A 10,103-nucleotide genomic window follows, 5' to 3' on the forward strand; every position below is an offset into this window, starting at 1 on the left:
AGCCTACTTTTGGGTCTGGTCAGGTGATGACACAATAATATGACATCATTGTCAGACTGACGCCTGCTCAACACTGACCAAACGCCGCCCTATTGCATTGTGGGAAATTTCTGCTTGGCTCGCGTCCATCAAAACACACAAAGAAATTTCTCCAGAATCAGGATTGACAGTGGATACAATTGAGTCCACACTGGTTTTTCATTCTGAGTCGGGTGCAGGTGTGGAATTTCAGACACAGTCTGTGTTTGTGTTGTTCATTCAGTGATTTTTCTTACAATTCCCAATCAAAGCCCCACATTGCTGATGAACTCAAAATGATGCTAACAGTAATGTAGTGATAGTTGCTAATAAACTAAGTGATGCTGACAGTCATGTGGTTAGAGTTTCGATTAACCTCAAAGTAATGCGACAGTGATTTCAGAAGAATTGCTAATGATCTCAAAATGATGCGACAGTGATGTCGTAAGAATTGCTAATAAACTCAAAACGATGCAAACAGTAATGTAGTGATAGTTGCTAATAAACTCAGTGATGCTTACAGTCATGTAGTAAGTGTTTCGAACAACCTCAAAATGATGCTGACAGTCATGTAGTAAGAGTTTCGAGTAACCTAAAAATGATGCGGACAGTAATGTATTAAGAGTTGCTAATAACCTCAAAATAATGCGACAGTGATTTTAGAAGAATTGCTAATGAACTCAAAATGATGCTAACAGTAATGTAGTGATAGTTGCTAATAAACTCAGTGATACTTACAATAATGTAGTAAGTGTTTCGAACTCCCTCAAAATGATGCTGACAGTCATGTAGTAAGAGTTGCTACTAAACTCAAAATAATGCGACAGTGATGTCAGAAGAGTTGGTAATGAAGTCAAAATGATGCTACAGTGATGTAGTAAGAGATGCTAAAAAACTAAGAATGATGCTGACGGTAATGTAGGAAGAGTTGAAACTAACGTTAAAATGATGCTACACTGATGTCATAAGAATTGCTAATAAACTCAAAATGATGCTGACAGTCATGTAGTGATAGTTGCTAATAAACTCAGTGATGCTTACAGTAACGTAGTAAGTGTTTCGAATAACCTCAAAGTGAAGCTGACAGTCATGTAGTAAGAGTTGCTACTAACCTCAAAATAATGCTACAGTGATGTCGTAAGAATTGCTAATGATCTCAAAATGATGCTAACAGTGATGCCGGAAGAATTGTTAATGAATTCAAGAATGATGCTGACAGTAATGCAGTGATAGTTGCTAATAAACTCAAAGTGATGCTGACAGTAATTTATTAAGAGTTGCTACAAACCTTAAAATAATGACACAGTAATGTAGTAAGAGTTGCTATGAAACTAAAAATAATGCGACAGTGATGTAAGAAGAATTGCTAATGATCTCAAAATGATGCGACAGTGATGTCGTAAGAATTGAGAGTCCGGGTTTTCCAAGTTGATCTCCTCCCACGCATGAATTCTCTGGTATCATTCCACTTACTGCGAAGACGAGCCGTGGATGTATTGTCCTGAGCCCAGGGCTTGTCAGATACCATGACCTTCAACTAAATGTGGCAGAAACCCTGCCCTCTTCATTTAGGGCTGGAAGGTGTGAGAGATACTGGGAGCTCATCGAGGCTACGTCCTCCGCGGTCTCCTCAGGCTGGCCAGCACAAGAGGAGACTGCCAACTGGCCGGGACAGGCAGTCACCGTTGTTGTTGCTGCCGTCGTCGGCCTTTCTTTCTTTCTTTCGTTTTTTCACACGATCACAGGGGAGAGCGCGGACGCAGTCCCCCACTGACAGAAATTATGCAGTTGAGATTCCCACATTTGGGGAATTCACCAGGGTCAGCACAGCCCCAGTGCAATGGCTGAGCCTCACCCGGGGAGAACCACCTTGCTGATCATGGTATCTCCCCTGCCAGGTAAGTATGACTCGCTGAGCTTAGGAACAGACATGAGCTCCAGGGACACAGCCTTCTGACTGACAGGCAGGGAGGCCGACACAGCGCCTGATCTTTCCTACCTTGTGCCAATCTGTTGCGTGCGCAGCCCCCTTTGTTTCTCACAACGATGCCAGATGTCGGATATCCCAAGCCCGGGAAGCTCGACCGATGCCGTTTTCAAGGCTGACCTTCTCGCTGGGGGCACCAGCGTGGCCTCTAACCGCACGCATCGTGCCCCGCAGTAAAAAAAAACAATCTCCGTCCGCTTTCACCCTTGGATGGAGCGTCGCGACCATGAGAGCTGTCAACGCAAGCGGCCCAATTCCGAAAGACTGAAGGCAGCAAGCTGGGGTTTCACATTTCAACATCAAGTTCACAACCCATCTCTGGGCAAAACACGCACATTGAAGGTTCAGGTCTTTCAGAGTGCATTCCAAAGCCTTTTGGGAAAGGCTCCGAGAGCAGTGCCGTCAGCGGACCTCCATCCTTATCTGGAGTGCAAACGGAGCCACAACTTGACGCCCAGCGGCAGCGCGGGCGGAAATCCAGCCCCGGCCTCATGTGCAGCACTCGAGAGTTGGCCTGAAGAGCACGGGATTTTCTCCTGACAAAAGGGGAGGGGCCCGCACTGTTCCTGGAAGGCCATTGCGGCCGCAGGTTGAGAAAAAGCTGCAGGGCAGGAGGAGAACCCTGGTCCGGTTTTGGGTGGAGCAGGTGAGCGAGTGCCTGGCGGAGGCTTGTTTTATTTCCGACAAGAAATGCGGGGCATTGCACCACTCCTGGAAATACTGCAACACCAGGTTGATGCGTGGAAAGGACGGAGCAAGCTCCCGTTCCATCTCCCTGTTCCAAAAAGCAATTTAATATATGGTTCCCGGATAGGGAACGTACCAGATATTAAACTGATAAGAACAGATACTACACTTGATCTTAGCCAAAAGGCCGAGAAGCGATGCCTGTCAGCCACCCGACGTGAGAGCCAGCACCCCCGGTACAGCCAATCCCGGCCGCGGCTGTGGGCAGGAACTGCAACATTTTGGGTGGCGACACAAAATGCAGTGCCATAAACACTACATCTGGCACACTGGTTGTCCCCACTGCTATCCAAAGCAAAGGCAATCGGTGCCTTCACCCTGCTATGCTAGTGGGGCGACTCAAAGTAAAACAAAGCAGTGTTCAAAGCCACAAGCCAGCGACTCATCCTGGACTCGGGGTTTTCCAAGTTGATCTCCTCCCATGCATGAATTCTCTGGTATCATTCCACTTACTGCGAAGACGAGCCGTGGATGTATTGTCCTGAGCCCAGGGCTTGTCGGACACCATGACCCTCAACTAAATGTGGCAGAAACCCTGCCCTCTTCATTTAGGGCTGGAAGGTGTGAGAGATACTGGGAGCTCATCGAGGCTACGTCCTCCGCGGTCTCCTCAGGCTGGTCAGCATAAGAGGAGACCGCCAACTGGCCGGGACAGGCAGTCACCGTTGTTGTTGCCGCCGTCGTCGGCCTTTCTTTCTTTCTTTCGTTTTTTCACACGATCACAGGGGAGAGCGCGGACGCAGTCCCCCACTGACAGAAATTATGCAGTTGAGATTCCCACATTTGGGGAATTCACAAGGGTATCCAAAGCCCGGGAAGCTCGGCCGATGCCGTTTTCAAGGCTCACCTTCTCGCTCGGGGAACCAGCGTGGCCTCGAACCGCATTAGAATTGCTAATGAACTCAAAATGATGCTAAAAGTAATGTTGTGAAAGTTTCGAATAACCTCAAAGTAATGCTGACAGTCATGTAGTAAGAGTTGCTACGAAACTCAAAATAATGCGACAGTGATGTCGTAAGAATTGATAATGATCTCAAAATGATGCGACAGTGATGTCGTAAGAATTGCTAATAAACTCAAAATGATACTAACAGTAATGTAGTGAAAGTTTCGAATAACCTCGAAGTGATGCTGACAGTCATGTGGTTAGAGCTGCGAGTAACCTAAAAATGATGATGACAGTGATGTCGTAAGAATTGCTATTGAACTCAAAACGATGCTAACAGTAACGTGGTGATAGTTGCTAATAAAATCAGTGATGCTGACAGTAATGTAGCAATAGTTGCTAATAACCTCAAAATGATGCGACAGTGATGTCGTAAGAATTGCTAATGAACTCAAAATGATGCGACAGTGATGTCAGAAGAATTGCAAATGAACTCAAAATGATGCTGACGGTCATGAAGTGAGAGTTGCTACGAACCTCAAAATGATGCTACAGTGATGAAGGAAGAGTTGCTACGAACCTCAAAATAATGCGACAGTGATATTCTAAGAATTTCAAATGAACTCAAAATGATGCTGACGGTAATCTAGTAAGAGTTGCTAAAAAAACTCAAAATAATGCGAATGTGATGTCGTAAGAATTGCTAATAAAGTCAAAATAATACTGACATTATTGTAGTAATAGTTGCTACGAACCTCAAAATGATGCTACAGTGAGGTCGTAAAGATTGCTAATAAACTCAAAATGATGCTACAGTGATGTAGGAAGAATTGTTAATTAAAGAATGATGCTGATGGTAATGTTGTGAGAGTTGCGAAAAACCTCAATATGATGATTACAATAATGTCGTAAGAATTCCTAATGAACTCAAAATGATGCTACAGTGATGTTCTAAGGATTGCTAATAAACTCAAAATGATGCTAACAGTAATGTAGTGATAGTTGCTAACAAAGTCAAAGTGATGCTGACAGTAATGTAGTGAAAGTTTCGAATAACCTCAAAGTGATGCTGACAGTCTTGTAGTAAGAGTTGCTACGAACCTCAAAATGATGCTACAGTGATGTAGTGAGAGTTGCTTAAAACCTTAAAATGATGCTGACAGTGATGTAGTGAGAGTTGCTACAAAGCTCAAAATGATGCTACAGTGATGTGGTGAGAGTTGATAGTAATTTCAAAATCACGCTTAAGTGATGTAATGAGAGTTGCTACTTTCCTAAGAAATGATGCTACAGTGATGTGGTGAGAGTTGCTACGAATCCCAAAATGATGCTACAGTAATGTCGCGAGAGTTGCGACTATCCTCATAATTATGCGACAGTGACGTACTGAGGGATGCTATTTACCTAAGAAATGATGCTACAGTGATGTGGTGAGAGTTGCTACAAATGTCCAAATGATGCTAGAGTGATGTAATGAGAGTTGCTACTAACCTAAGAAATGATGCTACAGTGATGTGGTGAGAGTTGCTACTTACCTAAGAAATGATGCTACAGTGATGTGGTGAGAGTTGCAACTATCCTCAAAATGATGCTACAGTGATGTGGTGAGAGTTGCTACTTACCGAAGAAATGATGCTACAGTGATGAGGTGAGATTTGCTACGAACCTCAAAATAATGCTACAGTGATGTCGTGAGAGTTGCGACTATCCTCAAAATGATGCGACAGTGATGTGGTGAGAGTTGCGAGGAACCTCAAAATGATGCTACAGTGATGTAGTGAGAGTTGCTACGAATCTCAAAATGATGCTGACAGTGATGTCGTGAGAGTTGCTACGATCCTCAAAATGATGCTAAAGTGATGTAATGAGAGTTGCTAAAAACCTAAGAAGTGATGCTACAGTGATGTGGTGAGAGTTGATAGTAATTTCAAAATAATGCTAAAGCAGTGTAATGAGAGTTGCTACTTCCCTAAGAAATGATGCTACAGTGATGTAGTGAGAGTTGCTACGAACCGCAAAATGATGCTACAGTGATATAATGAGGTTTGCTATTTACCTAAGAAATGATGCTACAGTGATGTGGTGAGAGTTTCTACAAAGCTCAAAATGATACTGAGAGTAATGTAGTGAGTTGCTACGAATTTCAAAATGATGCTAAAGTGATGAAATGAGAGTTGCTAATAACCTCAAAATGATGCTACAGTGATGTAGTGAGAGTTGCTACCAACCTCAAAATGATGCTGATAGTGATGAAGTGAGAGTTGCTAAAAATCTCAAAATGATGCTATCAGTAATGTTGTGACAGTTGCTAAAAACCTCAAACTGATGCTACAGTGATGTAGTGAGAGTTGCTACGAACCTCAAAATGATGCTACAGTGATGTAATGAGAGTTGCTACTAACCTAAGAAATGATGCTCCAGTGATGTCGTGAGAGTTGCTAAAAACCGCAAGATGATGCAACACTAATGTCGCCAGAGTTGCTACGATGCTCAAATGATGCTACAGTGATGTAATAAGAATTGCCACGAACCAAACAAATGATGCTACAGTGATGTAGTGAGAGTTGCGAAAAACCTCAAAATGATGCAACAATAATGTAGTGAGAGTTGCGACGAACCTCAAAATGATGCTGATAGTGATGTCATGAGAGTTTCTATGAACCTCAAAATGATGCTGAAGTGATGTAATGAGAGTTGCTACTGACCTAAGAAATGATGCTACAGTGATGTGGTGAGAATTCTACGAACCTCAAAATGATGCTGACAGTAATGTAGTGAGAATTGCTACGAACCTTTAAATGATTCGACAGTGGTGTAGTCAGAGTTACTACTATCCTCAAAATGATGCTTCAGTGATGTAGTAAGAGTTGCTACTATCCTCCAAATGATGCTACAGTGATGTGGTGCGAGTTGCTTCAAATCTCAAAATGATGCTCCAGTGATGCAGTAAGAGTTGCTTAAAACCTTAAAATGATGCCACAGTGATGGGGTGAGAGTTGCTACTAATCTCAAAATGATGCTAAAGTGATGCAGTAAGAGTTGCTTAAAACCTTAAAATGATGCTGACAGTCATGTAGTGAGAGTTGCTTAAAATCTCAAAATAATGCGACAGTGATGTGGTGAGAGTTGCTACTATCCTTCAAATGATGCTACAATGATGCAGTGAGAGTTGCTTAAAATCTCAAAATGATGTGACAGTGATGTAGTGAGAGTTGCTAAAAACCTCAAAATGATGCTGACAGTAATGTGGTGAGAGTTGCTAAAAACCTCAAAATGATGCTCCAGTGATGTAGTGAGAGTTGCTACTAATCTAAAAAATAATGCCAAAGTGATGTAGTGAGAGTTGCTTTAAATCTCAAAATGATGCTCCAGTGATGCAGTAAGAGTTGCTTAAAATCTCAAAATGATGCGACAGTGATGTGGTGAGAGTTGCTACTATCCTCCAAATGATGCTACAGTCATGTAGTGAGAGTTGCTAAGAACCTAAAAATGATGCTACAGTGATGTAGTGAGAGTTGCTAAAAACCTCAAAATGATGCTGACAGTAATGTAGTGAGAGTTGCTACGAATCTCAAAATGATGCTACAGTAATGTAGTAAGAGTTGCGAAAAATCTCAAAATGATGCTACAGTGATGTAATGAGAGTTGCTAAAATCCTAAAAATGATGCTACAGTGATGTAGTGAGAGTTGCTACGGACCTGAAAATGATGCTACAGTGATGTGGTGAGAGTTTCTTAAAATCTCAAAATGATGCGACAGTGATGTGGTGAGAGTTGCTACGATCCTTAAAATGAGGTGGCAGTGATGTAGTAAGAGTTGATCCTAATCTCAAAATGAAGCTGACAGTGATGTGGTGAGAGTTGATAGTAATTTCAAAATCACGCTAAAGTGATGTCATGAGAGTTGCTACTTTCCTAAGAAATGATGCTACAGTGATGTAGTGAGAGTTGCTACTTACCTAAGAAATGATGCTACAGTGATGTGGTGAGAGTTGCTAAGATACACAAAATGATGCTACAGTAATGTAGTGAGAGTTGCTACGAATCTCAAAATGATGCTCCAGTGATGTAATGAGAGTTGCTACAAATGTCCAAATGATGCTAGAGTGATGTAATGAGAGCTGCTACAAACTTAAGAAATGATGCTACAGTGATGTGGTGAGAGTTGCTACTTACCTAAGAAATGATGCTACAGTGATGAGGTGAGATTTGCTACGAACCTAAAAATAATGCTACAGTGATGTCGTGAGAGTTGCGACTATCCTCAAAATGATGCTACAGTGATGTAGTGAGAGTTGCTACGAATCTGAAAATGATGCTGACAGTGATGTCGTGAGAGTTGCTACGATCCTCAAAATGATGCTAAAGTGATGTAATGAGAGTTGCTACAAACCTAAGAAGTGATGCTACAGTGATGTGGTGAGAGTTGATAGTAATTTCAAAATAATGCTAAAGCAGTGTAATGAGAGTTGCGACTTCCCTAAGAAATGATGCGACAGTGATGTAGTGAGAGTTGCTACGAACCGTAAAATGATGCTACAGTAATATAATGAGGTTTGATATTTACCAAAGAAATGATGCTACAGTGATGTGGTGAGAGTTTCTACAAAGCTCAAAATGATACTGAGAGTAATGTAGTGTGAGTTGCTACGAATTTCAAAATGATGCTAAAGTGATGTAATGAGAGTTGCTAATAACCTCAAAATGATGCTACAGTGATGTAGTAAGAGTTGCTCATGACATCAAAATGATGCTACAGTGATGTATTAGGTTGCTAAAAACCTCAAAATGATGCTACAGTGATGTAGTGAGAGTTGCTACGATCCTAAAAATGATGCTACAGTAATGTATTAGGTTGACTAAAAACCTCAAAATGATGCTCCAGTGATGCAGTAAGAGTTGCTTAAAACCTTTAAAAATGATGCTGACAGTCATGTCGTGAGAGTTGCTACTATCCTCCAAATGATGCTACAGTGATGTCGTGAGAGTTGCTAAAAATCTCAAAATGATGTGACAGTGATGTGGTAATAGTTTCAAAAAACTCAAAATGATGCTCCAGTGATGTAGTAAGAGTTGCTACGAACCTCAAAATGATGCTGACAGTGATGTAGGAAGTGTTGCTAAAAACCTCAAAATGATGCTGCAGTGATGTAGTGAGAGTTGCTACTAATCTCAAAATGATGCTAAAGTGATGCAGTAAGAGTTGCTTAAAACCTTAAAATGATGCTGACAGTCATGTAGTGAGAGTTGCTTAAAATCTCAAAATGATGCGACAGTGATGTGGTGAGAGTTGCTACTATCCTTCAAATGATGCTACAATGATGTAGTGAGAGTTGCTTAAAATCTCAAAATGATTTGACAGTGATGTAGTGAGAGTTGCTAAAAACCTCAAAATGATGCTGACAGTAATGTGGTGAGAGTTGCTAAAAACCTCAAAATGATGCTCCAGTGATGTAGTGAGAGTTGCTACTAATCTAAAAAATGATGCTAAAGTGATGTAGTGAGAGTTGCTTCAAATCTCAAAATGATGCTCCAGTGATGCAGTAAGAGTTGCTTAAAACCTTAAAATGATGCTGACAGTCATGTAGTGAGAGTTGCTTAAAATTTCAAAATGATGTGACAGTGATGTGGTGAGAGTTGCTACTATCCTCCAAATGATGCTACAGTGATGTAGTGAGAGTTGCTACGGACCTGAAAATGATGCTCCAGTCATGTAGTGAGAGTTGCTAAGAACCTAAAAATGATGCTACAGTGATGTAGTGAGAGTTGCTAAAAACCTCAAAATGATGCTGACAGTAATGAGGTGAGAGTTGCTACAAATCTCAAAATGATGCTACAGTAATGTGGTAAGAGTTGCGAAAAATTTTAAAAATGATGCTGAAGTGATGTGGTGAGAGTTGCTAAAATCCTAAAAATGATGCAACAGTAATGTAGTGAGAGTTGCTACGAACCTCAAAATGATGCTACAGTAATGTGGTGAGAGTTGCTTAAAACCTCAAAATGATGCTACAGTGATGTAGTGAGAGTTGCTATGGACCTGAAAATGATGCTCCAGTGATGCAGAAAGAGTTGCTTAAAACCTCAAAATGATGCTACAGTTATGTGGTGAGAGTTTCTTAAAATCTCAAAATGATTCGACAGTGATGTGGTAAGAGTTGCGAAAGACCTCAAAATGATGCTGACAGTAATGTGGTGAGAGTTGCTAAAAATCTCAAAATGATGCTAGAGTGATATAGTGAGAGTTGCTACGAACCTCAAAATGATGCTCCAGTGATGTGGTGAGAGTTGCTACTATCCTCCAAATGATGCGACAGTAATGTGGTAAGAGTTGCTAAAAATCTCAAAATGATGCTAAAGTGATGTGTTGAGATTGAAAAAAAAAATCAAAATGATGCTGTCAGTAATGCAGTGAGAGTTGCTACGACCCTCAAAATGATGCTACAGTGATGTAGTGAGAGTTGATAA

At 41.4% G+C, this 10,103-nt stretch overlaps 2 non-coding genes across 2 annotated transcripts; both read right to left on the reverse strand.

Annotated features, from left to right (window-relative positions):
* Window positions 1–1,760: 1,760 nt before the first annotated feature.
* LOC147270311 (U1 spliceosomal RNA) lies at window positions 1,761–1,924 on the reverse strand. The gene has a single exon (XR_015116683.1). It is a non-coding gene; the product is annotated as a U1 spliceosomal RNA (small nuclear RNA).
* Window positions 1,925–2,700: 776 nt separating this feature from the next.
* Window positions 2,701–2,891, reverse strand: LOC147270312 (U2 spliceosomal RNA). The gene has a single exon (XR_015117058.1). It is a non-coding gene; the product is annotated as a U2 spliceosomal RNA (small nuclear RNA).
* Window positions 2,892–10,103: the final 7,212 nt, after the last annotated feature.

The sequence above is a fragment of the Aulostomus chinensis genome, chromosome 1 (genome assembly GCF_037954235.1).
Source record: "Aulostomus chinensis isolate RoL2024-O1b breed Wild chromosome 1, RoL_Achi_v1.0, whole genome shotgun sequence".
Taxonomy (NCBI): Eukaryota; Metazoa; Chordata; class Actinopteri; order Syngnathiformes; family Aulostomidae; genus Aulostomus; species Aulostomus chinensis.